Raw genomic sequence first — 27303 nt, forward strand, 5'->3', positions numbered from 1 at the left:
GTCCACTACAAAAGATTCTGGTTCTCTAACCTCAGGGTTTCTCAGCTGTGATGAAAGCCACCTAAGTATCCAGCATCTTCCTGGACCCCTCTGCATTGCCCTGATGGGACTCAGAAGACCAGGGCACCAACACAGGCATGATGTTCATGCCACGGTGGTGTCACGAGTAACAAACTTTGTGTCTCAGCCCAGGAATCTGTGATTTCTGCCAGCATCCACAAACTTTGGCAGGTTAATTTGCAATCTTGACAACAAATTCTCAGATGATCTACAGTTTTTGACTGCAGATTTTAACATTTGCCAATGCAAGAGGCCTAGATTTTCATTTTTTCTTATTTTAAAAACTCTTCTTGTCTGTTCTCATTGGTCTACCCTTTCAAATGAATTTTAGAATCAAATTCTTCCCCTTCCCAAACTCTTTGGGATTTATACTGGAAACACATTCAATTTCTAAATCAATTTAGTGAGAATTAGTATCTTTTAATAAAGTCTTATCCCCTGGGAATATGGTATGTCTCTCTCTCTGTTTAAATATTATTTTATGTTCCCTAGTGATATTTTGCATTTTCTTTACACAGATCCTATACATTTTGTGTTAAATGTATTTGTAGCTTGTGTGCTGTTTTGTTTTTTTCCTAAGGAAAATGGAATAGTTTTATATTCTATTTGTTTAATTAGTTGGTGCTAGCTTAGGGGGGAAACATTTTTCACATTTATTTTATAGCAACCTCACTAAGGTATGATAGTTCTCTAGTTGCTTAGATTGGGATTCTAGTTGCTTAGATTGGAATTATTGTTTTGTCTAGAATGTCTAGAAAATTACTAAATTAATAATAGCAGGCATTCTTATTCCTGATTTTTCATGGTCTTTTACTATTATTTATAAAGTTGGTTCTATGTTTGGAATAGGCTTTTTCATGTTAGTAAAGCATCTTTTCATTTTTTAAAATTATTTTAAAAGCTTTTATTCGGAATGAATCTTGAATTGTATTAAAGGTCTTCCTAGCACCTGTCTAAATCATCATGTCTATAACTATAATCCATCGAGTACTCTTTTGGCCAACATTAACAGATGTAGGCTTCAAAAAAAAGTATTATGTTGTCAAGTTTAGGAAATGCTGTCTGTGGCCACCTTTTAAACTTACAATGTATATGATCATATTAAAGTTTCAGAGTAATGTTTGAGCAAAGAAATATGTTTAACTTTGTTAACCCCAATTTCCCGAAGTTACTTAAACATGGATTAGTAAGCTATCTCAGATCTTACCCTTCTCAAATATCTTGTTGTACCTCCATATATAAATGTTAACTCAGCACATAATGGAATTCTCTTCCTACAAATTATTTTTGTTGCCCTGCCTCATGGTGCTATAGGCTGACTGTGTGTGTCCTTCCCCTCCAAATTCACATGTTGAAGCCCAATTCCCAATGTAGTGGCATCTTGAGGAGGGGTTGTGGGAGTTAAATGAGGTCATGAGGGTGGAGCCCTCATGAATGGAATTAGTGCCCTTATAAGAACAGGCATGAGAAAGATGGTATCTCTCTCTGCCATGTGAGCATGCAGCAAGGTGTCTGCCTGCAAACCAGGAAGAGGGCCTTCACCAGGAACTGAATTGACCAGCACTTTGATCTTGGACTTCTCAGCCTCCAGAACTGTAATAAGTCAATTTCTATTGTTTAAGCCACCTGGTCTATGGTATTTTTGTTATAGCAGTCTGAACTAACAAAGACATATGGTATTTCACACTGGAGAGAAAGGTTCTTCTCAGCAAGTCTCATTCTTTTTTGCTTTTTGAAAACCTATTTAAAAAAAAAATCCCAAGGCAGCATATTAATTTTTTTTCTACCTGGCAGCAGATCTGATTCTTTTGCCATGACTGAAATTTGGGATTTAACCAGGATATTTCTATGTATTGGTCTCTTTTTATTAATGTTGTCTGGAACTTAGAGGGCGCTTTCAATATGATGTCTTTGAATATCCTGTTGCTCTAACCTGCTGTCTTTCAAAACTGTCAAATCTTTCTATATTGATATCTGTTGTCTGTGTTCCCTTGTCATTATTTTCTTTCTGGTTACTTGTAAGTGTCTTTTCTGCTACCTTCGATGAATGTTCCTCAAGTTTTCCCTTCACATTATGAATTTAGTTTTCTATAATCTGCTCATTATTCCACCTCATTTCATCTTTATAGCAAGGCTTTTATTTTGCATTCTTTCCCTAGTTTTGCCAGCTCTTTTCACATCTCTGTTCCTTGTCATCTTATCACCTCAGCTTCCAGCTTCTGTGATAGACTTATGTGGTAGTTAAATGGCATCTAGTACCAGGGCTTCAATATCAAAGATCTGGTATGGGGTGGAAGACACTGTGGAAAACTGGAGGGCACATTCCCATCTGAAGTACCAATCAGACCAGCCAACAGCTGCCACTGGGGCCTGATGTTGCCAGATCTGCTACTTTTCCAAGAGAATCCAGAAATACGGATTTTTAAATGTAAACTCTATTGACTTTAACACATGATAATATTCCACTTTTTAAAGAACACTATTTGGGCCATTTCTGTGAGCCAGATGCAGCCCACAGGCCACCTGTTTGCAAATCCTAATGCTTAAGAATATAAAGCTCTGCCGAACTCTAAGCTGAAGACATCAGGTTTTAGAGAAAACAGTATGAATTCAATTTGGATATGCTCAGTTAGAAATAAAATGGTGAAATCTCCCAGTCAGCAGTTGAAGATATGTGCCCAGAAAATGCCTTTGCATTGTTCTAAAAATCCAACAACGCCCCCCGCTCCGCTGGGGACATCGAGCCCATGTCCCGAACATCTCTGATGATTTGGACACTGTTGATATCTCTCCCCTGACAGCAGCATGGACTAGGTTCCAGGCTCTGTGCTAAATGATTTACATGCATTATCTCATTTAAACTCACACACTCCAAACTTAGGACTTAACTACCATTACTATTTACGAAGAGTAAAATAAACAATAAAAGCTATTAGCCCGTTTGGCCAGGCACAGTGGTTCACACCTATAATCCTAGCATTTTGGGAGGCCAGGGTGGGTGGATCACTTGAGGTCAGGAGTTTGAGACCAGCCTGGTCAACATGGTGAAACCCCGTCTCTATTAAAAATACAAAAGTTAGCCAGGCATGGCGGCATGCACCTATTGTCCCACCTACTCGGGAGGATGAGACAGGAGAATCGCTTGAACCCAGGAGGCAGAGGTTGCAGTGAACCGAGATTGTGCCACTGCACTCCAGCCTGGGCAACAGAGCAAGACTCTGTCTCAGAAAAAAAAAAAAAAAAAAAAGCTATTAGCATGTTCAAGGTCAATTTATATTTTAGAACTGTATGGATTAGACTGCAGCAATAGGGTTACACTAAAACACAGCTCAGCACACAGGTGCACACACACACAAACACATACAATTCTTCGAGGACTAACAGGATGTAAATATCTGGCATTGTTTTCATAGCAGGGCATGGTGTAGCCACCATCAAGGAAAGAGAGGGAAGTCCCCAAATTGTTGTTGAGAACACAATAACCCTCCACACAGGATGGTTATAGGAAATAGGGGTGTGGATCTCATGAACCTGGGTCAGCAGCAATGTGAGACTCCCTAGGAAAGACACTATTGGCGGACCCTGGAGATTGTAATAGAGAGAACAAAGGAAAGAGCATGTGTCTTGTGGTGTAGAAATACCAATCTAATCAGACTGTCTTAGAATTGGAAACTGCAGGTACACTGGGGGTAATAAATGGGCAAGTACAGAGCCCCAGTGCCTTCCATGTTCACTAAGCAGCATCTTGACCAGAAGACAGAAAACAGCTAAGCTTCACTTCCTTTGTGTCCTGTGTGAGTGTCCTGGCCTAGGAGCAGGTAGTCTGTGCAGCTTTGTTGCTTGGATTGCTCTTCTGACCCTTGTACACATCCAGGAATTTGAGGCCTATGATCCAGAAAGAGTAAATAATTATCAGAATGGTACACAGAAGCTCAGAGGGGTAAGCTACCTGACGTCACACAGCTCATTCATAGATGGCTGGGATTTCAACTCCTCACTGCCTAGCCTCTGCTCCTCCAAATCCCCCAGCTTCCTGAGGCTGCAGCATCCAGATCTCCATGTACCACTCCAGTCCCATCACCTGACAAGGCAGATCCATTTGGCATTTTTCAGGTACCAGCAGGTGTGGAGGGAAGTCTTATCCTAGAAGTCACCCAAGTCTGTGCCCTGGTTCCTGCAGTGAAACGAAGCCAGATGGGTTGGGGATGGGAAGCAGTATGTTCTAAAAGTCAACACATTGGGAGACTCATAATGAGCCATTGTCAGGTTGTCTCCCAGGAGACTTGAAACTATAAAGAAAACAGATCCAAGAGCCTTCCAGGAAAGGAGAGTGTTTAAAGGATGCGAGACCTCCATTTTTCTCTCTCCCTCTTGTCAAACATCATTTGCTAAACTCTGATTTTTGGCAAAAGCAAGTGTTTTAAACCCAAAGTCTCTTTTTTTTGTAAAAATACATCCCTGGTTCTTATAGTTACAGCGTGAGATGATTTCGACATGGTATTGAAATTGTCAAGGGAAATCAGTTGAGGAGACAATGTTAGAAACAGATTGTCTGAGCTGATGGCTTGAAGAAGTTATTTCAAAGCAAAACAGCAGCAATAAAGAGGAGATGGGCAGCTGTGTGTGAGGAAGGGGGAGACAGAGGAGGAGGCATGACATTTCCTAGCAGCAGGGTGCAAACCCATCACAAGGAGGTGGCAGACAACCCACACTGAAGAATTCTGAGCTTCAGACCAGCAGACATCACCAGACTCCAGACATCAAATGAGATCATTTATGTATAAGCCCTTTGAAGATATAAAGCATTCAGGAGCTTTAAGGTGTCATAATTGTTGCTACTATTGTTACTTAATCGGTGGTGCTGGGTGTCTATCTTTGAGAGGACACTTTCAGACCAGAGGTGAATGACAAATGTCTTTAATACACAGTTGGCCTCTTTTCTCTCTTATTTGTCATCCCCAGCACATGAGTCAGACTGAGACTGAGCAAGACCAATGCTCTATATTAATGATCACTATCCATCAGGGGTACCCAGTGATTCATAGTTTGCAAAGCATTTTCACTCCCATCATCTTCCATCACCCCACAGCAAGGGAGTCAGGGTTGAGACTCACCAGCCCCAAGGGAAGCCCAGCCTAGACAGCATGAGCTTCAGGGCCCTCTCCCCAAGGGCAACGACAGAATTGCCGGCCTCTCCGCTTCCACCTCGCCAAAACAAGGACTCTGCTCTCTTGGTAGCTGTAAGATGATCCATCTTTAGAAAGCAGAAGACAAAGCAGTTGAAGAGTGGGCAAGTTCATCAAATCTTGGTACTTTGGAGGGCCCTTTAGTAGTCAGAGAAGAAAATGCATACTGGTGCCTTCTTCCTTCCTCCCACAATCTTACACACGGTCATCCTTGCATCTTAAAAACACTAGGGTCATTCCCCCTTTCTTGTTTTTATTTGTCTGCCTACCCCGCCATACTGTTTGCAGTTTGAGGGAGGTTATTACTGCAGTTAGCATAGTACCTGGCCTTAGGAAGTATTTGACAGAAGATACTGAATGAGTGAATGGTTTTTGGCATTGCTAAGTTGTTCTATTGGCCACTGGATTGCAGTATCTGGGTCCTTGGTGGTTGACCTTTTCCATACTTCTACAGGGGGTACTGTTTTTGCCATTCCCACCTTCTCAGCTGAACCTGATTTTTTTCTGGCATTTCCCTCTCCCACACTCTTCTGTGCTTGTGGGTCAACCTCATACCCAGGTCCAGAGGTGGATCCTGATTAGTCCAAGCTCAATATTTCTTTTTACATGAAAACCATCTGGCATGCACATTGAAATGCCTACGTCTGGGCCCTATCCTTAGCAATCAGACTCACTAGGCCCTAGGAAACTGTATTTTATGAGCTCTGCAAGTAGTTTATTTACTTGGTCAACTTTAGGGTTCCTGGTCTAGGCTAAGTGATCTGTCAGCCCCTCAGCAGTTGTCACTGGTTCAGAACAGAACCTAGCCCTGGCTGGTCTCAATAGACTGAAGGGAAATATGAATGTTCCATAGTCCAGGAAGAGGTTTTCTCTCAAACTCTCCAGCCGGATATGAACAAGGAAGAATTTACATTGTCCTTAATGCTACTGCCACCACCTTATACTCATGAGGGAAAGCAGCCTGAAGATCAAGCCACCCCCTGAGGTCAGTGGAGAGAAGAGAGAACCTGTATCCCTGAGGACAACAACGGGACACTCAGTCAGCCTACCCTGGAGCTTCTCCTAAGTTAACCTTGTCATTATATGAAATAACCAATGCCCTTAGTACATAAGCCACTGTGAGCCAAGTTTCCTATTACTTGCTAAAATCATCCTGGTTAATCCAGCTCCTGGCAGGCAGCGGCTATAGCACGTCTAGATGTGCATCTAAGCAGGTAAAATCCAAATAGTAATCAAAATAGTTAATACTCACTGAATGTTTGCCATGCCAGGCACTGTGCTGAGTGGCTTGTGTTGATTGTTTCATTATTCTTCATAGCCATCCTTGTTAGTACAAACTGCACCATTTTGTAAGCTCCCTGCTATTTCGCAGACCTTGGTCAAACTGAAACATTTCATGGGGTTTCAGGCCATGAGAAACATCCTGCCCAACCAACTGACCACAAGGCGGACAAAGGCCCAAACAAGAAACATTTCTATCATATCTTGCTGGACAAAGGTCCAAGGAACACCACAATGACATCCCGCCAGAACCACCTCATCATGGGAACATCGTATCAATATCCTGCCGGGCAGCAAGCCATACTGCCAAGACTCCTCCTACCCATACATATAAGTACCCCCAGCCCGTAAGCAGTGGTGGGCTCTGGCATTAGGCCGGTCCCCCACTTCTGTAGGTTTTATGCTGGACATAAAACCTGCATTATCTGTTGAGTTGCCCTCTTTCTGTGTGTGTGTCTTTCTTTAACCCTCGCCTTCCCTTCAAAACCTAACTGAGGAAACTGAAGAAGAGAGCTTTTAAATAACACCCCCACTGCCACCCTCACAAAGCAAGTAGCAAAGCCAGGATTTGGATCCAAGAGATCTGACTTCAGTGCTTAGCCTATTAACCACTGATCCAAACTGAGTTGCTGCCTGTTGAAGCCCACTGGTGTTCAAACCATTACTTTTCCAAGTAGGGCAGGATCAAATTTCATCCATAGGATTTTACTGTCCAGGAAAATTTGCTGAAGTCCACCAACCTCAGTGCTAATCCATTCCATAAGAGAGAAAATGCAGCTTCCCGTTAGAAAAACATCAGTGGGGCTAGAAGGCTTGGGCGGGGGTTCAAATCAGTCCCACAGAGCTTGAGTATGTCATGTCCAGTCGTTGGACACTAGAGGATGGAGGGGTTGGGGATGGAGCAATTGGTGATCTTTTCTGTTCTGATCCTCATCCTGTGTAGATGGTATATTTCAGTAACTAAGTAACCTCAGCTGCAATCCGGGACCCAGCTACAGATTTCAAATTCACCTACATGGATGAGCAGAAGTAGGGAATTTAAACAATAAGTAAACATGTTCTAATCACTGTAAAAGGCTCACCTGTGTCTCCCTTATTTCTTGAAGTGAATTAACTTTGAATCGATTTTAGAGGAGACTGCATTTTAAAAATTGAACAGAGATGAAATATGTATCTGTCTCCAAACAGATACCAATACATCCAAATACCAGTCCCCAATATAAAAATATAAAGCAAATTCAACCAGCTAGTAGAAAAAAAAGAAAGAAAAATCAGCCAAACAGTTTTTGTTTCCCATATGTTTATTATTTTTTTAAAATCCCTGCAGATAACTGATCTGCGACTTTTGCTTTTCAACTGGCTAGTCTGGTAGCTGAAAAATAGTAGCAGGCCTATTTAAAAAAAAAAAAAAAAGTAGATACATCTGCTGCTAACATGCTCATAAATGTTTTACAGTTCTCAAAGTACTTTGATGTGTGATACTCTGGTTGAGCTCAGAACATTTGTGCTTGTGACACCTACTTTAGCCTGGGCACTGTTAGGCATTAAGGCTTTGCTCGCTACCCAGAGTGGTCCCTGGGCCAGCAACTTTGGCATCACTTGGGAGCTCATTAGAGAAGCAGCATCTTACCCACCCCAGACTTGCTGAATCAGACTCCGAATTTCAACAAGATCCTCTGGTGTTTCCATTGCTCATTATAGTTTACGAAGTAACACTCTAGAGGATAAAATGACGAATAAGACATGGCCCTTGTCCTCAAGAAGCTAGGAAACTTGAAAAAGAGAGGATCACAGAATTGGGTAATCACAATACACTGTGTTAGACGATGTGATGGAATAAAGCTCAGAGGGCCTTGGGAGCCCTAAGGAGGGGCATGCTGGCCCCTGGCAAAGAATGATCTTGAGCTGACCCCATGAAGTAGAAAATCACCTTTTGAGAAGGTGCAGGAGACAATTTCCACAGACAAGAGGCCCTGCCAAATGAGTGTGCATGTCTGGGGATGTTCTCCATGCCCAAAGCCTTACCAGGAAGTGTTAGTGATGCTCCTCTTTAGGCACCAGTGGCATCCCCATACCACAGATAAGGAGGGGACTTTGTGTGTCAGAATCTGGGCAGCATGGAGGGGTAGCAGTGGAAGCTGAGGCTATTTGTTTAGCAATAACTCTGTGATCCCTATTATATGCCATTATATTTCACTTAACTTTCACTTAATAATAATTTAGTTTGCATGTGCTTCTGGGATAATGCTTTGTCTAGCCATAATAGAATGCAGGGACATCTAAATTACCCATAGAATAATCAAATTAAGTAAAAATATCTCTCTCTTTGCTCACTGCATGGAAGAGGTCACTGATACCAATCAATATTATTTCTGGTGCCCCTTGCAATGAAGCATAAATGACTGAAGTCAGACCTTTCTGAGCTGATGAACCCAGCGTAAGATTCCACAGGTTCTGAGTCATGGTGGTGACATGGAAACAACTCTAAGATAGGAATCGGAAGTAGGAAAGGAGCTACCCCAGGGAGGACCTGCACTATGCCAGGAGTGGTGCTGGGCGCCTTTCCAGAGTGGTTTTCTTTGGTCCTCACAGTGGACCTGCCCCAGCTGACAAATAGCAAAGCAGAGGTGGGAAAGGCCTCTGCTGCTGAGGCATATCAGGCTCCAAACTCCTCCTACTCCCAATGTGACTGTGTCCCATATGAGGCACTATCTCCCAAGACTTAATTCTTTTCTGCCATCCTTCCTCCCCTAATTCCTCCCCTTCCTTCCCTCAATCTTCCATCACCGCAGACTCAGTGTCTCAGGCATTTCCCAACAGCACTCATCACCATGATGCCTAGAGGTCCTGCTGACATCCTCTTAGTGTGTGCTCCAAAATGCATTTATATCTGCATTTCTGCTTCTGATTGTTTTCTGCCTTCTAATAACATTGATCCTAGTCTCCACTTCAGCTCTCTTCCATCATGCAACTCCCATTCCCAGTGACCAATGGGGCTTTCACATGTAGCATCCCATATCTTACATTCTATTTATTCCTGGCTTTCAGGACAGATGGTAAGCATCATGGGGGCTGCTGACCCAGTGATGGTAGTGATGTTGAGGCAGGATGAGAGTAGAGGGGAAATAGGCAGGGTGCTCAAACAACATGACCTGAAAAAGAAAAGCTAGCAAGAGCTTGAACTGTAAAGGAGGGAGCAAGGTTGATGGTCAAAGACAGTGCTCAACATCAAATGCAAAAAGCAAATTTGCAATATGAATGACCCAAAAAGCTTAATGTCAGAAACTAGGAGAATCCTAAGAAGTGAAGGGTAGCTTAAAGTAAGTCTCTTACGTAGATTCCATGGCAAAGGCTCATTTTCTGAGGAGACCAACTGGAAGAAACCTGCTGATCTAGTCACACGTGGCTTTAAAAGCTCTTTCACGAGGGACTGAAGGCTGAATGGCCTACCAACTGGGCAATACCATCTTTGGTTGGAGCTTATTTTTGGTCTGTGCAATTTCTTCTTAGGTGGTTTAATCAAAACAGCAAAAGTGGAAGGCTACCCTTCTCCCATGGGGCCTAGTGACTATTTTCTGAAACTTATTTTGGTGTACCTGTTTTGAGTTTAGTGGAACAAGGGGAAACATATTCAGACTTCACAGCTCATAGCAGGATGACCTATTTTCAGCTACAAAGTAAGGAAGAATGCCTCTCACCCTACACACATGTACATACCCATTTGCAGAAGTTACCCAAACAACCCCTGTCAAGTCAGTGGCAAGAGTAAGAACTGGTTTAGAACAAGACCACTAAAAGACCAGAGAGTAAATACTTTAAGCCTCGTGGGTCACTCAGTCCCTGTCACACCTACTCAGTTCCCCCACTGTAGCAAAAATGCAGTCATAGATAACACATAAATAAATGAGTGTTGCCATGTTCTAATGCAACCTTATTTATAGACAGTAAAATTTGAATTTTGGTGTCACTTTCAGGTACACCAATCAGACATAGATTTGGCCTTTTCACATAGTCCCATATTTCTTGGACGCTTTGTTTGTTTCTTTTTACTCTTTTTTCTCTCAACTTCTCTTCTTGCTTCATTTCATTCATTTGATCTTCAATCACTGATACCCTTTCTTCCACTTGATCAAATCAGCTACTGAAGCTTGTGCATGTATCACGTAGTTCTCGTGCCATGGTTTTCAGCTACATCAGGTCATTTAAGGTCTTCTCTACACTATTTACTCTAGTTAGCCATCCGTCTAATCTTTTTTCAAGGTTTTTAGCTTCTTTGTGATGGGTTTGAACATCCTCCTTTAGCTCGGAGAAGTTTGTTACTACCGATCGTCTGAAGCCTACCTCTGTCAACTCGTTAAAGTCATTCTTTGTCCAGCTTTGTTCTGTTGCTGGCGATCAAGTGGAAGAAAGGGTATCATCATAACCACCCTGGCAAGTCCTTAGAGACCTACAAAGAAACTGAGACTCCCACACAATAATAATGGGAGACTTTAAAACCCCACTGTCAACATTAGACAGATCAATGAGACAGAAAGTTAACAAGGATATCCAGGAATTGAACTCAGCTCTGCACCAAGCAGACCTAATAGACATCTACAGAACTCTGCACCCCAAATCAACAGAATATACATTCTTCTCAGCACCACATTGCACTTATTCCAAAATTGACCACAGAGTTGGAAGTAAAGCACTCCTCAGCAAATGTAAAAAAACAGAAATTATAACAAACTGTCTCTCAGACCACAGTTCAATCACATTAGAACTCAAGATTAAGAAACTCACTCAAAACCACTCAACTACATGGAAACTGAACAACCCGCTCCTGAATGACTACTGGGTGCATAACGAAATGAAGGCAGAAATAAAGATGTTCTTTGAAACCAATGAGAACAAAGACACAACATACCAGAATCTCTGGGACACATTTAAAGCAGTGTGTAGAGGGAAATTTATAGCACTAAATGCCCACAAGAGAAAGTAGGAAAGATCTAAAATTGACACCCTAACATCACAATTAAAAGAACTAGAGAAGCAAGAGCAAACACATTCAAAAGCTAGCAGAAGGCAAGAAATAACTCAGATCAGAGCAGAACTGAAAGAGATAGAGGCACAAAAACCCTTCAAAAAATCAATGAATCCAGGAGCTGGTTTTTTGAAAAGATCAACAAAATTGATAGACCACTAGCAAGACTAATAAAGAAAAAAAGAGAGAAGAATCAAATAGATGCAACAAAAAATGATAAAGGGGATATCACCACTGATCCCACAGAAATACAAACTACCATCAGAGAATACTATAAACACCTCCACACAAATAAACTAGAAAATCTGGAAGAAATGGATAAATTCCTGGACACATACACCCTCCCAAGACTAAACCAGGAAGAAGTTGAATCCCTGAATAGACCAGTAACAGGCTCTGAAATTGAGGCAATAATTAATAGCCTACTAACCAAAAAAAGTCCAGGACCAGACAGATTCACAGCCAAATTCTACCAGAGGTACAAAGAGGAGCTGGTACCATTCCTTCCAAAACTATTCCAATCAATAGAAAAAGAGGGAATCCTCCCTAATTCATTTTATGAGGCCAGCATCATCTTGATACCAAAGCCTGGCAGAGACACAACAAAAAAAGAGAATTTTAGACCAATATCCCTGATGAACATCGATGCAGACATCCTCAATAAAATACTGGCAAACCAAATCCTCAATAAAATACTGATGTGCTTTGGGTAAGCACATCAAAAAGCTTACCCACCATGATCAAGTGGGCTTCATCCCTGGGATGCAAGGCTGGTTCAACATATGCAATCAATAAACGTAATCCAGCATATAAACAGAATCAAAGACAAAAACCACATGATTATCTCAACAGATGCAGAAAAGGCCTTTGACAAAATTCAACAGCCCTTCATGCTAAAAACTCTCAATAAATTCGGTATTGATGGGAGGTATCTCAAAATAATAAGAGCTGTTCCATACTGAATGGGCAAAAACTGGAAGCATTCCCTTTGAAAATTGGCGCAAGACAAGGATGCCCTCTCTCACCACTCCTATTCAAAATAGTGTTAGAAGTTCTGGCCAGGGCAATCAGGCAGGAGAAAGAAATAAAGGGTATTCAATTAGGAAAAGAGGAAGTCAAATTGTCCCTGTTTGCAGATGACATGATTGTATATTTAGAAAACCCCATCGTCTCAGCCCCAAATCTTCTTAAGCTGATAAGCAACTTCAGCAAGTCTCAGGATACAAAATCAAAATGCAAAAATCACAAGCATTCCTACACACCAATAACAGACAGACAGCCAAATCATGAGTGAACTCCCATTCACAATTGCTTCAAAGAGAATAAAATACCTAGGAATCCAACTTACAAGGGATGTGAAGGACCTCTTCAAGGAGAACTACAAACCACTGCTCAATGAAATAAAAGAGGACACAAACAAATGGAAGAGCATTCCATGCTCATGGATAGGAAGAATCAATATCATGAAAATGGCCATACTGCCCAAGGTAATTTACAGATTCAATGCCATCCCCATCAAGCTACCAATGACTTTCTTCACAGAATTGGAAAAAACTACTTTAAAGTTCATATGGAACCAAAAAAGAGACCGCATTGCCAAGACAATCCTAAGCCAAAAGAACAAAGCTGGAGGCAACACGCTACTGGACTTCAAACTGTGCTACAAGGCTACAGTAACCAAAACAGCACGTTACTGGTACAAAACAGAGATATAGTCTAATGGAACAGAACAGAACCTTCAGAAATAATACCACACATCTGCAACCATCTGATCTTTGACAAACCTGACAAAAACAAGAAATAGGGAAAGGATTCCCTATTTAATAAATGGTGCTGGGAAAACTGGCTAGCCGTATGTAGAAAGCTGAAACTGGATCCCTTCCTTACACCTTATACAAAAATTAATTCAAAATGGATTAAGGACTTAAATATTAGACCTAAAACCATAAAAACCCTAGAAGAAAACCTAGGCAATACCATTCAGAACCTAGGCATGGGCAACAACTTCATGACTATAACACCAAAAGCAATGGAAACAAAAGCCAAAATTGACAAATAGAATCTAATTAAACTAAAGAGCTTCTGCACAGCAAAAGAAACTACCATCAGAGTGAACAGGCAACCTACAGAATGGGAGAAAATTTTTACAATCTCCCTATCTGACAAAGGGCTAATATCCAGAATCAATAAAGAACTTAAACAAATTTACAAGAAAAAATCAAACAACCCCATCAAAAAAGTGGGCAAAGGATATGAACAGACACTTCTCAAAAGAAGACATTTATGCAGCCAACAGACACATGAAAAAATGCTCATCATCACTGGCCGTCAAAGAAATGCAAATCAAAACCACAATGAGATACCATCTAACACCAGTTAGAATAGCAATCATTAAAAAGTCAGGAAACAACAGGTGCTGGAGAGGATGTGGAGAAATAGGAACACTTTTACACTGTTGGTGGGACTGTAAACTCGTTCAATCATTGTGGAAGACAGTGTGGCGACTCCTCAAGGATCTGAACTAGAAATACCATCTGACCCAGCCATCCCATTACTGGGTATATACCCAAAGGATTATAAATCATGCTGCTATAAAGACACATGAACACGTATGTTTATTGAGGCACTATTCACAATAGCAAAGACTTGGAACCAACCCAAATGTCTATCAATGATAGACTGGATTAAGAAAACGTGGCACATATACACCATGGAATACTATGCAGCTTTAAAAAAGAATGAGCTCATGTCCTTTGTAGGGACATGGATGAAGCTGGAAACTATCATTCTGAGCAAACTATCGCAAGGACAGAAAACCAAACACCGTGTGTTCTCACTCATAGGTGGGAATTGAACAATGAGAACACTTGGACACAGGGCGGGAAACATCACACACCGGAGCCTGTCGTGGGGAGGGAGGAGCGGGGAGGGATAGCATTAGGAGATATACCTAATGTAAATGACGAGCTAATGGGTGCATCACACCAACATGGCACATGTGTACGTATGTAACAAACCTGCACATTGTGCACATGTACCCTAGAACCAAAGTATGATAATAACAATAATAAAGAAATGTTGAAATAATGGACACAAACTATTTAACCCAAGAAGCAAGAAAAAGAACAAATAAAAGAAGCAGGAAGTAAATATCAAAGATAAGTGCAATTAGGGAACTAGAAAATAATAGAGATAATTATTCAATCAAGCTACTGAATTGAAAGACTTCTGGTGAGACTATAGACAGAGGGAAAGAGAAAGGATGAAGTAAACAGAGCAAGAAGAAGAAGGGAGAAATAATTACACACACAAGTATTTAATATAAGATGAGTTAAATAAATTTGAAAACCAAGATGAAATTAAAAATTTCTGAAAAATTACAAAAATACCAAAACGGACACAAGAAGAAATAGAATGCTAGTAGACCAATAAATACAAATGGATTTTAAATGCAATTAAAGACTTCATCTGCTGGCAACATGTGGCTTAAACATAGAGTCCTCCCAATCCTTTCACAAAAACAAAAAAGAAAAACCATACACAATGCCTTAAATAAAACTAGCCAATAAAATATTCCCAGGAACCTCAGAACATGGACTGCAAACAACAGCAGCAAGATTCTCACAGCTGTATGGATGCAACCAGAGGGCATACAATTGGACTCCTGGACTCTAAGAGCGAAGAAATCTGGAAATCACCTGCAAGCACTCACCCCCTCAAAGGAAGGGATCTCTCAGACCAGAGGACCCAACTGTCGAATATGACAACAACAGTCAAAACGGAAGGGGGTTTTTCAAGTTCTAATTTGTAGGTAAGTTACCCAAGATTGTGATAGAAGGTTTGAAGGGATGGGACCAGTCAGAAATCTCAGGGAAAGCATAGAGCCCTGTACTAAGGAGAAACTGCTAGGAATAGAACACAAATTGGTCAGGATGGAAATGCTTGGAGTAAAAGGAGGAAAAGGGTCAGATATTACCAGGGAAGACAGATCTCAGTTTGATATTAGGAAACCCATCAATATAATTCATCACAGGGCTAATAAGAAAAATCATATCTCCATAGATACTGAAAAGAAAAATCAAAACAGTCATATAAAATTGAGGAATATTTCCCAAGCATGAGAGAATACACACAATATAGCTCCAACCTGGCATCTTATTTAATGAGAAATCACTAGCAAATATTCTTAGTCATGTTTATTAATCTATATATTAAATAGGTAAAAAAAATACTATTTTGTTTTCACTAAGCTCTTAGCTTTTCCTTCAATTATGAATAAACCACAGTGGTAGTAGAATTACCTATGGCTTTGCCACTAATAAAAGCCATAGACATTTTCATAACACATTATAGTTGTTTCAGGTACTTCAGAATATTATTTAGGCCTCTCATTGCTTTGAAGTTTCTAGTATTTATTAGACCTGCCACAATATCTTGTTATTTAATGCAATAATAATACTTCAATAACTATTTCAGTACTTGATTTATTTCTTTTATAATCCTATATGTTTTATTTAAAATCTCAATTTATAAAAGGGGTCCATGAACTTCACCAGATTGTCAGAAGGGTCCAGAGCACATACATAAAAAAAGGTTAAAACTCCTGCATTCATTACTTTCTCAATAAAATCAGGATAAACAAGGATGTCTGCTATCTCTACTGGTGAAAAGGATTCTCAGGCCAGAAGCCTAGCAAGTCCATAGTAATAATTGAGCACATTTTTACCCTGCCACACCTGATTATCCTCCACTTTACACACACAAACACATATATACACACAGACACACAGACACACACACACACACAGACACACACACACACACACACACACTGAATTGTGGTTTCTTCCCAGGTGAGAGGCAAGGGAAAGAAAATGAAGAACTGGAAAGAAAAAAATTAATCTATAGCACACTGCTGTCCCAACATTTTGCAAACCTCTAAGCCTCTCAACTAAAAGTACAGCTTCAACATTGCTGAGTTCCTACACTAATCCAGGCCAGGCCTAGCAAGAGGCAGCAGGTTGGCTCTAGGAGCAGGTGGGCCTTGGAGGAAGGGTCCTGCCATGGTCCAGTGCTCAGTGTGTCTTGAGGCCTAGCTGTGGGCCCACCAAAAAGACACCCACACTCACCTCTCATTTTGTGGTTCCTCCCACCTATTCATGATCCTCGACTTCCTGAACACACTCTGGTTCCACTGCAGATATCACAGCCCTGCCAGAACCCCGACTCATTTATCCGGAGTCCTGATTCCTTATCTTCCTTTTAACAAACTCTTTCCCTCAAGGAATGGGAAGAGAAGGGGCTGAGTTACCTGCCCTGTGCTTGCAGCAGCTCACTGGAACTGAAGGGGGCCATGATGTTGTGTTCAACTTGACAACAAAGACCACTCTTGCTTAATCAAGTGTTACAAACCCACACTATTCAGGAGATCAAGCAGCTATACACACATATTAGAGAGTTATTAGGACAGAAGCTGAGCTGGAACAAGCATCTTCAAAGAATATATAAAAGACCTTCAAAGAATATATAAAAATATATACACACCATAAAGTAAGCCAAACAAAGCAAGTCTACACATGTATTTGGCCCCAAGGGCCACCAGTTTGCAACCTCCAACAGTTCCTCTACAAATTACTCAGTCTTGTGGGGAGAAGATGTACCCTAAATTAAGCCTATATACATGACATTTCTTTGTACTCCACAATCTGGACTATTTGTTCCACCCAACTCCTGGGGAAACATGTAGGCTGCCCACTGCCATCTGAGATTTTCTGTTTCTTATCCTCACCAGTTCAGTTACTGACCAGCCAGCATGCCTAGTGTCTGAGTAATGACCCAGGTCAACATACCCTCCTGTGAATCCTCAGAGCCTCTCTTCCTAAATGCATGCACAAAATTACTGCTATAATGAAATGGAATATTTGGTCAAAGAAAGTGGCATGGAGAATCTAAATATAGTTACTAGTCAGGTGCAATTTTGAACAGAGAATATATGAACTGAAATTTTTCTAATTCTTGGAGTAAAATATATGATTGTGGGCCTCATTCATGAACTAATTCTTTTACATAATACATGCTTATTTTAAAATATCCTTGTCATTTGACAGACTACAGAAAGGTAGGTCGACTAGAAAATTAGCATTAGCTCTGCCTACAAATTGCAGGTTTTAATAGCTCTAGTCACAGTCACAGAAATAACCAAAGAGAATCAAATTAAGGAACTGGAGCAATCCAAAAGGCTCAAAGGAAAGGAAGAAATGGTAATTTCTAACATTTATGCAGCGGTCTGCAGTTTATAAAGGGCTTTCATGTTTATTATCCACCGCAATCTCCATAAGCCATGTATAGGGGTGTTATTATCCCTGCTCCATAGATGAAGAAACTAAAGTCCAGAGTGCCAGAGACAGGATTTGAAGCCAAATGTGCTGGCTCCAACTCCACATTCCTCTACTACATAAATAAGCAAACTTTGTCTGTAAAAGATCATATTTTACAGATAGTAAATATTTTAGGTTTTACCGTGCATAGGTTCTTGGTTAGAACTATTCAACTGTGCCATTGTAGGACAAAAGCAGCCACAGACAAGATGTAAAGAAAAAGGCATAGCTGTGTTTCAATAAAACTTTATTTACAAAAACAGAGGGACAGATTTGGCCCACACACTATAGATTGTTGGACCCTGCTCCATCACCTTCTACTGCCACTCTGCCACTGTTGCCTTATGAACTACCTCACAATTGAACTGGCATAGAAGAACGAAGGATGCTGAAAGAACAGAAGGTAAAGAGGTTAAGGGAAGTGCCATGATAAGAGAAGAGAGTCCCGAGAAAGGACATTATTGAAAAAGGGAATTTGGTCAAAGAGCCCTGGATCTTTGGATGATAGGGAAGAGGTAAGACAAACTCCTCCCTATCTTCCTCATGAATTAAAGGGCACTACCAGCCACAAAAATTCTTGTGTTTCCTAAAAAACAAATGAGAAGAAATTTCAAGAGTATGAATCTGATAAGCAGTTGAGTAACAGGAATTTCATGATAAAATAAAACTAGAAACAAAATCCTAGACTACTTGGCCCATATCATTCCCCATTCACATCCATAGAAGACCTGTAGGCTCAGCCATGTCCTAGGTTGCAGGACCCAGCCTGCTCTAAGATTAAAGGAGCCCTAGGTGTGCTCTCCAATTACTGAGCACCATGCCCCCTTGCTCCAGATCTGCCTAGGGGCCCCCGTTCAGGCAGCTGAGCTTCTGCCTTGTCCCTTGGTCAACATGCTCATCTGGTGCACCACATGGAAGCTGGATCCCTCTCTTGGTTCTGTAGATGCCTCCTACTCCATTCTCTGTATAACTTTCATTGGCCACGGTGTTACCAGTCTCCCCACCTTGGTGATTGTGTTGAATGAAGGTCAGGCTGTGCCCTCTTCCAGGCTCATATGTCCGAATGCAGTAAACTCTTCCATACCTGGACATGTCATACACATTCACAATCCCTCCTCCTTGTGGTCATGCCTTCCTCCTTCCCATAGGAAGACAAGCCACATATAGAATAAGCTCCATCTTTCATGTAATATGGGCTACCTGCTTCTACTCAAGGACCCAAGAACCATTTATTACAGACATCATTAACCTTATATAAGCAGATCTCCCTTTGGCAAACCTAGATTCCTTAATGGTCAGTGGCAGGCCCAAAAATAAAGGGTGCCCCCATCATCTCCCATAAGAGAGAAACCTGAGGGTCAAACCACAAGGAAGTGGGGGCTGGGATAATAAGGAGGAGCCACCACACCCAAGAGACAAAGAAGCAGTCCTAAGAAGGTGCAAACCCTCAATCACATATAGGTTGGGGGACTGGGAGGTCCTGGGTGTGAGAGTCTGTGGGTGACAAAAAGATTGCTTTCAGTCTCCATGAAAAGTTCAGCCAGAGGCTTTAAGCCCTAAGCTCAGGGTGTGGGATGAGGAGGAGGCAGCCCTCAGCTACCTGCAATCTAGCTCTCCTCTCACTGCCATGATGGGGAGAGCAGCAGTCTTCCTGGCTTGCCATTAGAAACCTGGAGAACATTCAGGCTGGTGTGGGAAACAGTGCACAGGCACTCAGTCAATTCTGCCTATCCTGATGAGTGGGACCAAGTACAGATCTCAGATTCAGTGACAGCCATAGAACAGATCATTACAATGGAGTGTGATCAAGGAGGGCAGAAAGGAGAGGCCTAACCCAGGTAGGGTCAGGGACTTTCCCTGGGGATGGTGGCCAGGCTGTGAGCCAGTGGAGAGCAGGACTCCTGGATGACTTGCTTCTTTATGCCAGAGTCACAGACTGGCAGTATCTGACCCAGAGACCTTTGTTTTTTTCCCTGCTAACATTTTGAAGTCTGGAAATTCCACACAAAAAGCTGAACTTTTGATTTCTCTCTAAATAAAAAGTGCTACAACTCTAAGCCACATTTTTTTACATGTTACCAATCAGATAGATCCAAATGGCTAATGGACTCTTTCAAAAGGGTGTGTATTCCCCAGTGTGCCCCAGTCCCCATTCTTCCCTACAGTCTTTGCAACCCTGAAGCTAAGGGTCACATAAAATTTAGGATCTTATGCCCTGCCCACCCATTAATTTTACTGGCTGTCCCCACAAAGTATATTTATTTCTGACTTCTGCATTAACCCTTTCATTTCTTGTCTCCTCCTTCCCCCTTCCAGCAAGGTACCTGATCTATTATATACACTCAATGAGTGAATTTAATTGAAAATGACCACATGCCCTATTCTGCTGTGGAAGCAGAGCAGCAGAAACATGGAGGAAAAAGCACAAGCCTAAAAACCAGGAGAACTTCCTTCTTCTAATTTACTTTGTGCCAATACATGTCTAAAATTAAATCTCCCTTTTGTCTAAAAGCAGTGGTTGGATTTGATGAACTATGAGGTCCCTTCCAGTTAGAAAATGTGCCCTTTTCACATTCCCCAATCAGCAGTATTGAAAAATTTGCCAACAATCACTATACTAAGTTCAAATTCCAAGTTCTGTAACCTCATGGCCCAGTCACAGTCCGCTTTCTATACCTGCTTCCCATTGGTGCCACTCAGTCATCCATTTTTCTCTCCGGTTAAATTAGCCTCCTTTGCTTTCTGCAGAAACCTTGTGTTCTGCCTCATGCAGCATCCCTGTTCTGCATACAACAGAAATCACTCTTAGCACAACAGGTATTTGTGCTAAGAAATCACTCTTAGCACAACAGGTATTTCTCCCTTTCCTGGACCTCAAACCAAGAATCCCAATTTTGTTTGCAGTGGCAGTGTCCCAGCCCTGTGAATGGTGATTTGGTCCAATCCCATCATTTCACTCCTATCCTATTTTGCCCAACACATGACTTCCCAGCATGCTTATAGGTTGGACTTGCCATGTCTCCCAGCTCTAGACAATGATACTTAAAGGGAATCTGCTAAAAGTACCTGAGGAAGCTTTGGTTTTTCTGATTAACTGGGCAGATGCAGCTGACACTATTCCTTCGTGTGTCTTCCCACCTTGAACATAGCCATGATGCCTGGAGCTATAGGAGCCATCTGGTACCCATAAGCAGACAAGCCACCATCCTAAAGACAGCAGGGTAACCAGACAGCAAGAACAGAAAGGGAGATCAAGTCCTAGTAGATCATTGAGTCGCTCGCTGCACTATCCTTCAACAGCCTCTCTTTGAACTCCTTATAATATGGAAGAATTAAAAATCTTTATTGCCTAAGGTACTATTAGCGAGTTTGCTGGGTTTTTCCCCTAAGAGAACTCCACCTTCCTCCTAACTTTTCTCTGGCTTTCCAAGTCTTTCTTGTTATGTAAAAGAGAATTCATATATTACACCCAGAGTAACATCTGGCCCATAGTAGACTCTCTATAAGCCATTTCTATTGGTGCTTCTGCAGCTTAATATCCTTAAGATTCAAATCAAAGCTCTCTTCCACCTCCACAATTCCAGCCATATAATCCAGACCAACGACTTAGTAATGGACCATATAAAGTTGCCTAAAATGCATATTGAAATATCACTTTTTTTCTGGATGTCTTCTCTCCCTCACTGTAGTACAAAATCTTGAGAAGGGGAAATATAGTTATTTCCCTACAATATTATATTTCATCAAATCTAAGATGCCATTAAATTTTAAGTGCACCATTATTTTTTGAACTACGAAGGAAAAAAATTGTCAACTAAATGATGACATGTTGAAGAATAAAAGATCATCAATTTCAGGTTAAATTGTTAAAATATGGGAGGTGGGAAACATGCCTTTTAGAATTGAGAGACTGTATATAGAAACAGACAGTGGCCAGATCATTTACTAAAGCAACTCTGATCTACAACTTGCAGCTACCAGACTGGGAAGCCAGACTTCAACCTCTGTAACAAGCAGCTCCAAATCATCAGGACTCATCAACAGTTGGCAGCTTCCCGATTTTTGCCCCCCATTTGCAACTTAGGGCCAATCAGGGAAGGCCAAATGTGCTCCCCTAACCCATAACATAAGATGCCCCATTCTGGTTAGCCTGCTTATAACTTCCCCACTTCCAACAGCCTCCAATCAGGGCACACCTGCAGTCTTTCTTTTGTCCTCTATAAAGTTTTCCACTTTGAGTCTCTGCCAAATGCAAGTGATACTGGTTGACTCCTTTGCTTGCTCAGAACAAATAGCCTTCACTTGTTCTCATTTGGGTCATCTTTGTTTATTTTTGCAGAACCGATGATTTCACATGGTAGTCTTTCACACGGTAACATTCAGCAGTTACCTTCTGGGTAGTAGAAATCGTATAGGATATCAGGTTGGGGGATATTTAAAGGGAGGGGCTTTGTAAGGAAATCACTGATTGCAATAGCCTAGCAGCAAGACTCCTTGGACATGCACTGAGGGGATAGCGTGGAGAGATAAAGGAAGGATGGATTTGGGCACAGTCTAAAGAAAGAAATGGCAAATGTGAGGTGGAATCAATGCTGATGGAAAAGTCAATCAGGCTGAGGATGGAAAAGAACTCCCAGGGAGCCCAAGGTGTCAATCCTGTTTAGGTCAGGGATTCTGAGGAGACCAAACTATAACCATGAGAAGTCAGAACAAGAAGCAGGTTCTGGAGAGAAAGCCTGAGGCACAGATGCTAAAAGAACATCCTCCTCACCATGATGGGAGAGCTCAAGGTGAACAGAAGGACATAGTCAGTGACACTCTGTGTCAATGTGTCACCTTTAAAGGGACAAAGGAGAGATACAGAGGGCCACTGACTGATACAGATGAATGCAACCCTCCCTGGAAGGCTTCATCCACTTCTGGGCTGCATTTTGTTAACTATATCCCACAGGTATCACTAATGAGATATAACTGAATTAAGTTTAATTCAGAGAAGTTCGGAATATACCACCCCAAATATACCATTCTAGAGTATTGACTATTTTGATTTAAAAGTACTTAGAAAACAGCAAGTACAAAAAGAACACTCTAACCCTCCTTCTTCTTTAAAGCAAAAGATGAAATACCGATGTGAAAGATGTCCTCCCTATACCAGAAGGAAGTTGTAAGGAGAGTTGAGGCTGAGGGATGTCTGTACAAACAAACCTTGTTGTCTTAGTCCTTTTGTGATGCTATAGAGGAGCACCTGAGGCTGGGTAATTTATAAAGAAAAGAGATTTATTTGGCTCACAGTTCTGCAAGCTGCATAAGAAGCATGGCATCAGTATCTGCTTCTGGTGAGGGCCTCAGGCTGCTTCCTCTCATGGAGGAAGGGTAAGGGGAACTGGTGTGTGCAGATCACATGGCGAGAGAGAAAGCAAGAGAGAGAGGAGGAGATGCCAGGCTCTTTTCAACAACCAGCTCTCATGGGAACTAACAGAGTAAGAACTTACTCATTAGCATGAAGACAGCACCAAGAAATTCATAAGGGATCTGCCACTATGACCCAAACACCTCCCATTAGGCTCTACTCCCAACATCAGAAATCAAATTTCAATGTGAAATGTACAGGGGTCAAACAAACCAAATTATAGCACTTGCAAAACTAACCCTTATCTTCCCGGTCACTTGTCCACTCAGTTAACTACCCTAGGTAGCCCCTTTGCCTCCCCACATTTTCACAACTTACTGATTTTTGTCTAATTCAGTATACAAGTGTTCAATTCTAAGTGCATCTTTGGGTCTTCATTTCCCTATGAAGCCTCCCTTGCTACATAAAACTTGCATTAAATAAATTTTTGTGTTTTTCTCTTGCTCGTTTGTCTTATGTCAATTTAATTCTCAGACCCAGCCAAAAAAATATAAGAGGGTATAGGTAAAATGTTGCTTCCCCTACAATACCAATCATATAATCACCTCATCCTATAGGCTGGGACCATGGAATAAAAAGTAGTCATTTGCCAGGCCTCTTTTCTTCCCAAACATCCCATCATCCCTCCCTTTGGCATTATTGATGTGTTGGAAATAATGGGTGAGAAGCTCTTGACAAGTATGCAAAAGACTGGAGAATTTATTCATTCAGTCTTTCCCATTGAATTCACCCCTCAAAAATCCTCAGGGGGCCAAGCATAATTAAACAACATTAATTAAAACACTAAAGAACAGAAAAGGGCAACTGCAGGAGGGACAATGGAGCAGCATCAGAGAGATGGAAAATAACAAAAATAGCAGCAATCACTATGCATTAAAGCCCAGGAAGCTGACAGCTCAGCTGGAGTGTCTTTAGAGGAAAACTTCACGGACACCACCCTGAAGGGAAATGAGGAAACATGGCGGCAGGAAAGAAGAGTCCCAGTGGGTGCACAAAGGGTCTCCTTTCAGTCTCCACAGACATCTTAGAGGTTCATGGCCTTTGTAGACCATAATTGAACATTTTCGTATGATTGCCTTCAGAAATTTCCATTAATACGGAACAATACCACTGCTCTTGTGATTAATGTGCTGCTGCATGGTCTCAGTGTTTTGGTTTTTAATTAAAAAGAAAGAATTCTAGCATCTTGCTAAATTACCGAAGGATTCTTTTACACTTATTTCTCTAGCTCAACTTCCACTAGATTTAAAAATTAAGCACTTAAAGCCACCATTAGTGGTAATGTGGTTCCAGTTTAAGTGGCTGAGATACACTGGGGATGGATGACCCCCAAGATGGTAGTGTGGGGCCCTGTCAGATCACCAGAGTGATGACCAAGGTAACCTGACTCTGAGTTACTCTCCCCAGAGGTAACAAGTTGTTGTCAACTTGTTATAGTATATATCCCTTCAAAGATAATCTATGCACAGATATGCAAATATATGCACAAATATATTATTTTATATAAATAGGAATATATTATACACCCCATCTGTACAACTTGGTTGCTTTTTTTCACTTAAAAATGTGTCTTGGAGACCTTTCCAGACCAATCACATTTTATCTCATAGATTCACTATAGTTTGTTTAGCCGATCCTCTAGTTAAGTTCCCACTCATTGTTATAATCAGTGCTGAAGTGAGCAACCTTGTATACCCTTGTACATGGGCCAGTTTCATATGTGCAAATATATTTATAGGTTAAATTCTCATAAATAGAATTGCCAGGTCAAAGAGCATGGAAAATGGAGATAAAAATAGCATCTATTTTCTTGAGTTGTTTTGGAGATTACATGAATGTTTGCATCTAAAATCACACCAAAAACCTCAATAAAATATCTGCTGCTTTTGAAGGCACTGTGTCGGGCCTTGGAGGGAGAGGAACTGGGGGAGGGCAGAAATTCATAAACATAGGTCAACCCATAGTCCCTCCTTCAAACACTTGAAGTCCAGTAAGGGTAATTCTTGATCACAGGGCAAATTAGCAAATGCTATCTTGAGTATATACACAAAGTTCTAACAAACACAAGGAATAAATCAATAAATTTCAAGTGGAAAAGTTTCACAAAAATACGGAGCTTATGAGTTTGGTTTGAGCATGGAAAGGATCTAAATAAGCAGTGAGAGGGCAAAGGCAACATATTAAATGAAGGAAATCAAGTGAGCAAAGACCAGAGGCAGCCAGGACTGACCATCTAAAGCACGTGGGGTCCTTGGAAATCAAGTTAGTCAGGAAAACCAATATCCATCTAGATAAACCTCAAGCATGTGCTTCATTGATAAGCATTTTGATATTTTGCTAAAAACAGATAAGGACTGACAAGATGAGACTTAAGCATGGTAAATTTTGGTGCAGAACCTTGGTTGATTTCTCATCTTGGAAGGATGCTTTGAAGACTTAGGGACTCCAGGAGCTGAGAAGTTCTTAAAGTTTCAACATGGAACACACACTCCCCCACGCCATGTTCCCTAAAAAATTACAGCGGAGCTGAATCACCACAATCATTGGTTCCAGAATCAAAAGGAATAGTGATTACCAGCTGGCCTTTTAGAAGTCATCAATATTTCATCTAAATGTTGCAACCACCACATCTGTTTTTACTGATAACTGTTTCTTCCTGGGGAATAAAGACTGACAACTCACATTTCACAATTTGGCTTAAAAAACCTTATGGGTACCTACTGGCTTAGCTGGATCTCAATGGTGTCACTAGGAAAGTTTGCCAAGGAAACCCACACACCGTAAGTTTCTTTGAAATGTTCAGAAAGATTGCCATACCTGCCCTGATGTTCTGTGGATGTTTCCTAAAGCATCTCTCCTCATTGGGGCTGTGGGGTGGCACCTGGTACAAGACCACATTGTCCAGCTAGGCCATGCTCCCAGGCCTGGCATTGCATCTGCAAGTTAGAAATCATCAGTCACCAAACAGTGAAACTTCATGAACGAGAATATGTGCAGACTTTATAAACCAGAAACTCATTCTCAATATGGTAATTTGGTTCATTTTATAAAATTCTTAGGTCAGTCCCAATGTCCTGCTATTCAAGCTGTAAATCTGAGAGCCATCTTTTGATTCCTTCCTCTCCAATCTCCTCCCAGTTCCTGCCATATCAAATCAATTATCAAACCCAATCATTTCTACTTTACAATCTTGCATCTGTACGCCACCTATGTCTTTCTCTCTGGTCCTCATTCTCTTTTCCTTCCATCATCACAACAGCCTCTGAACAAGTTTGCCTTGCATCTGGTCTCACCCTGGCCTTATCCCTCCTCCATGTGGTCACCAGAGTCATCTTTCAAAAACACAGATCAGAAACACAGCTCTTATATCTGTGTTTGGATCTTACAACTGTGTGCTCTTACTTCTCTCTTTGGAGTGTGCTCCTGGCCTCCGGAATCAAACCTAAAGTCTTTGGTTTGGCATTCAGGACCTCTCCTAGCTTGGCCCCTCTATCTTTCCAGCTTCCTCTCCTTCTGCTTTCTCCCATTCCCCACATTGTCCAGCCACATGGAGATGACGTGGCATTCCTGGGATAGAGCATTAGCTTGTATAACTCATTCCTTCATCCACACAGTTACTTCTGGGATTCTCTTCCTTTCCCTCTCCTCTTCCCACTTTTCAATACCCAGCTCCTGCTGAAGCTTCCCAAGCAACCACCAAGCAGAGACAGTCACTTTCCTTTCTTTTCCATTCACACACACACCTGTGTCTTTCAGATGATCTCTCTCCAAGGAGACTATGTTTGAGAGAAAGCCAAACCTGGTCCATCTCTGGGAGCAAAATTCTAAAAGGCAGATTTAAAATGTCTTTGGAAATACATGAGGTATGAATTCACAGAGTTCTAGGATACTTTTTCCTACTTCTTAAAGTTATAATACTATGCACCAAATAGCCAAACTACCTCAGTTTGCTTTGCTGTGAAAAAT

The 27303-nt window shown here is 41.3% G+C and overlaps 1 long non-coding RNA gene across 1 annotated transcript in view; it reads right to left on the reverse strand.

The window, feature by feature from the left end:
• The window catches only part of LOC114675414 (uncharacterized), a 197894-nt gene extending 171621 nt beyond the window's left edge, over window positions 1–26273 (reverse strand). Inside the window, exon 1 of the long non-coding RNA XR_013395852.1 lies at window positions 26155–26273. This is a non-coding gene — a long non-coding RNA (uncharacterized LOC114675414). The remainder of the gene's footprint in view (window positions 1–26154) is intronic.
• Between the last annotated feature and the right edge of the window lie 1030 nt (window positions 26274–27303).

The sequence above is a fragment of the Macaca mulatta genome, chromosome 7 (assembly GCF_049350105.2).
Source record: "Macaca mulatta isolate MMU2019108-1 chromosome 7, T2T-MMU8v2.0, whole genome shotgun sequence".
Lineage (NCBI taxonomy): Eukaryota > Metazoa > Chordata > Mammalia > Primates > Cercopithecidae > Macaca > Macaca mulatta.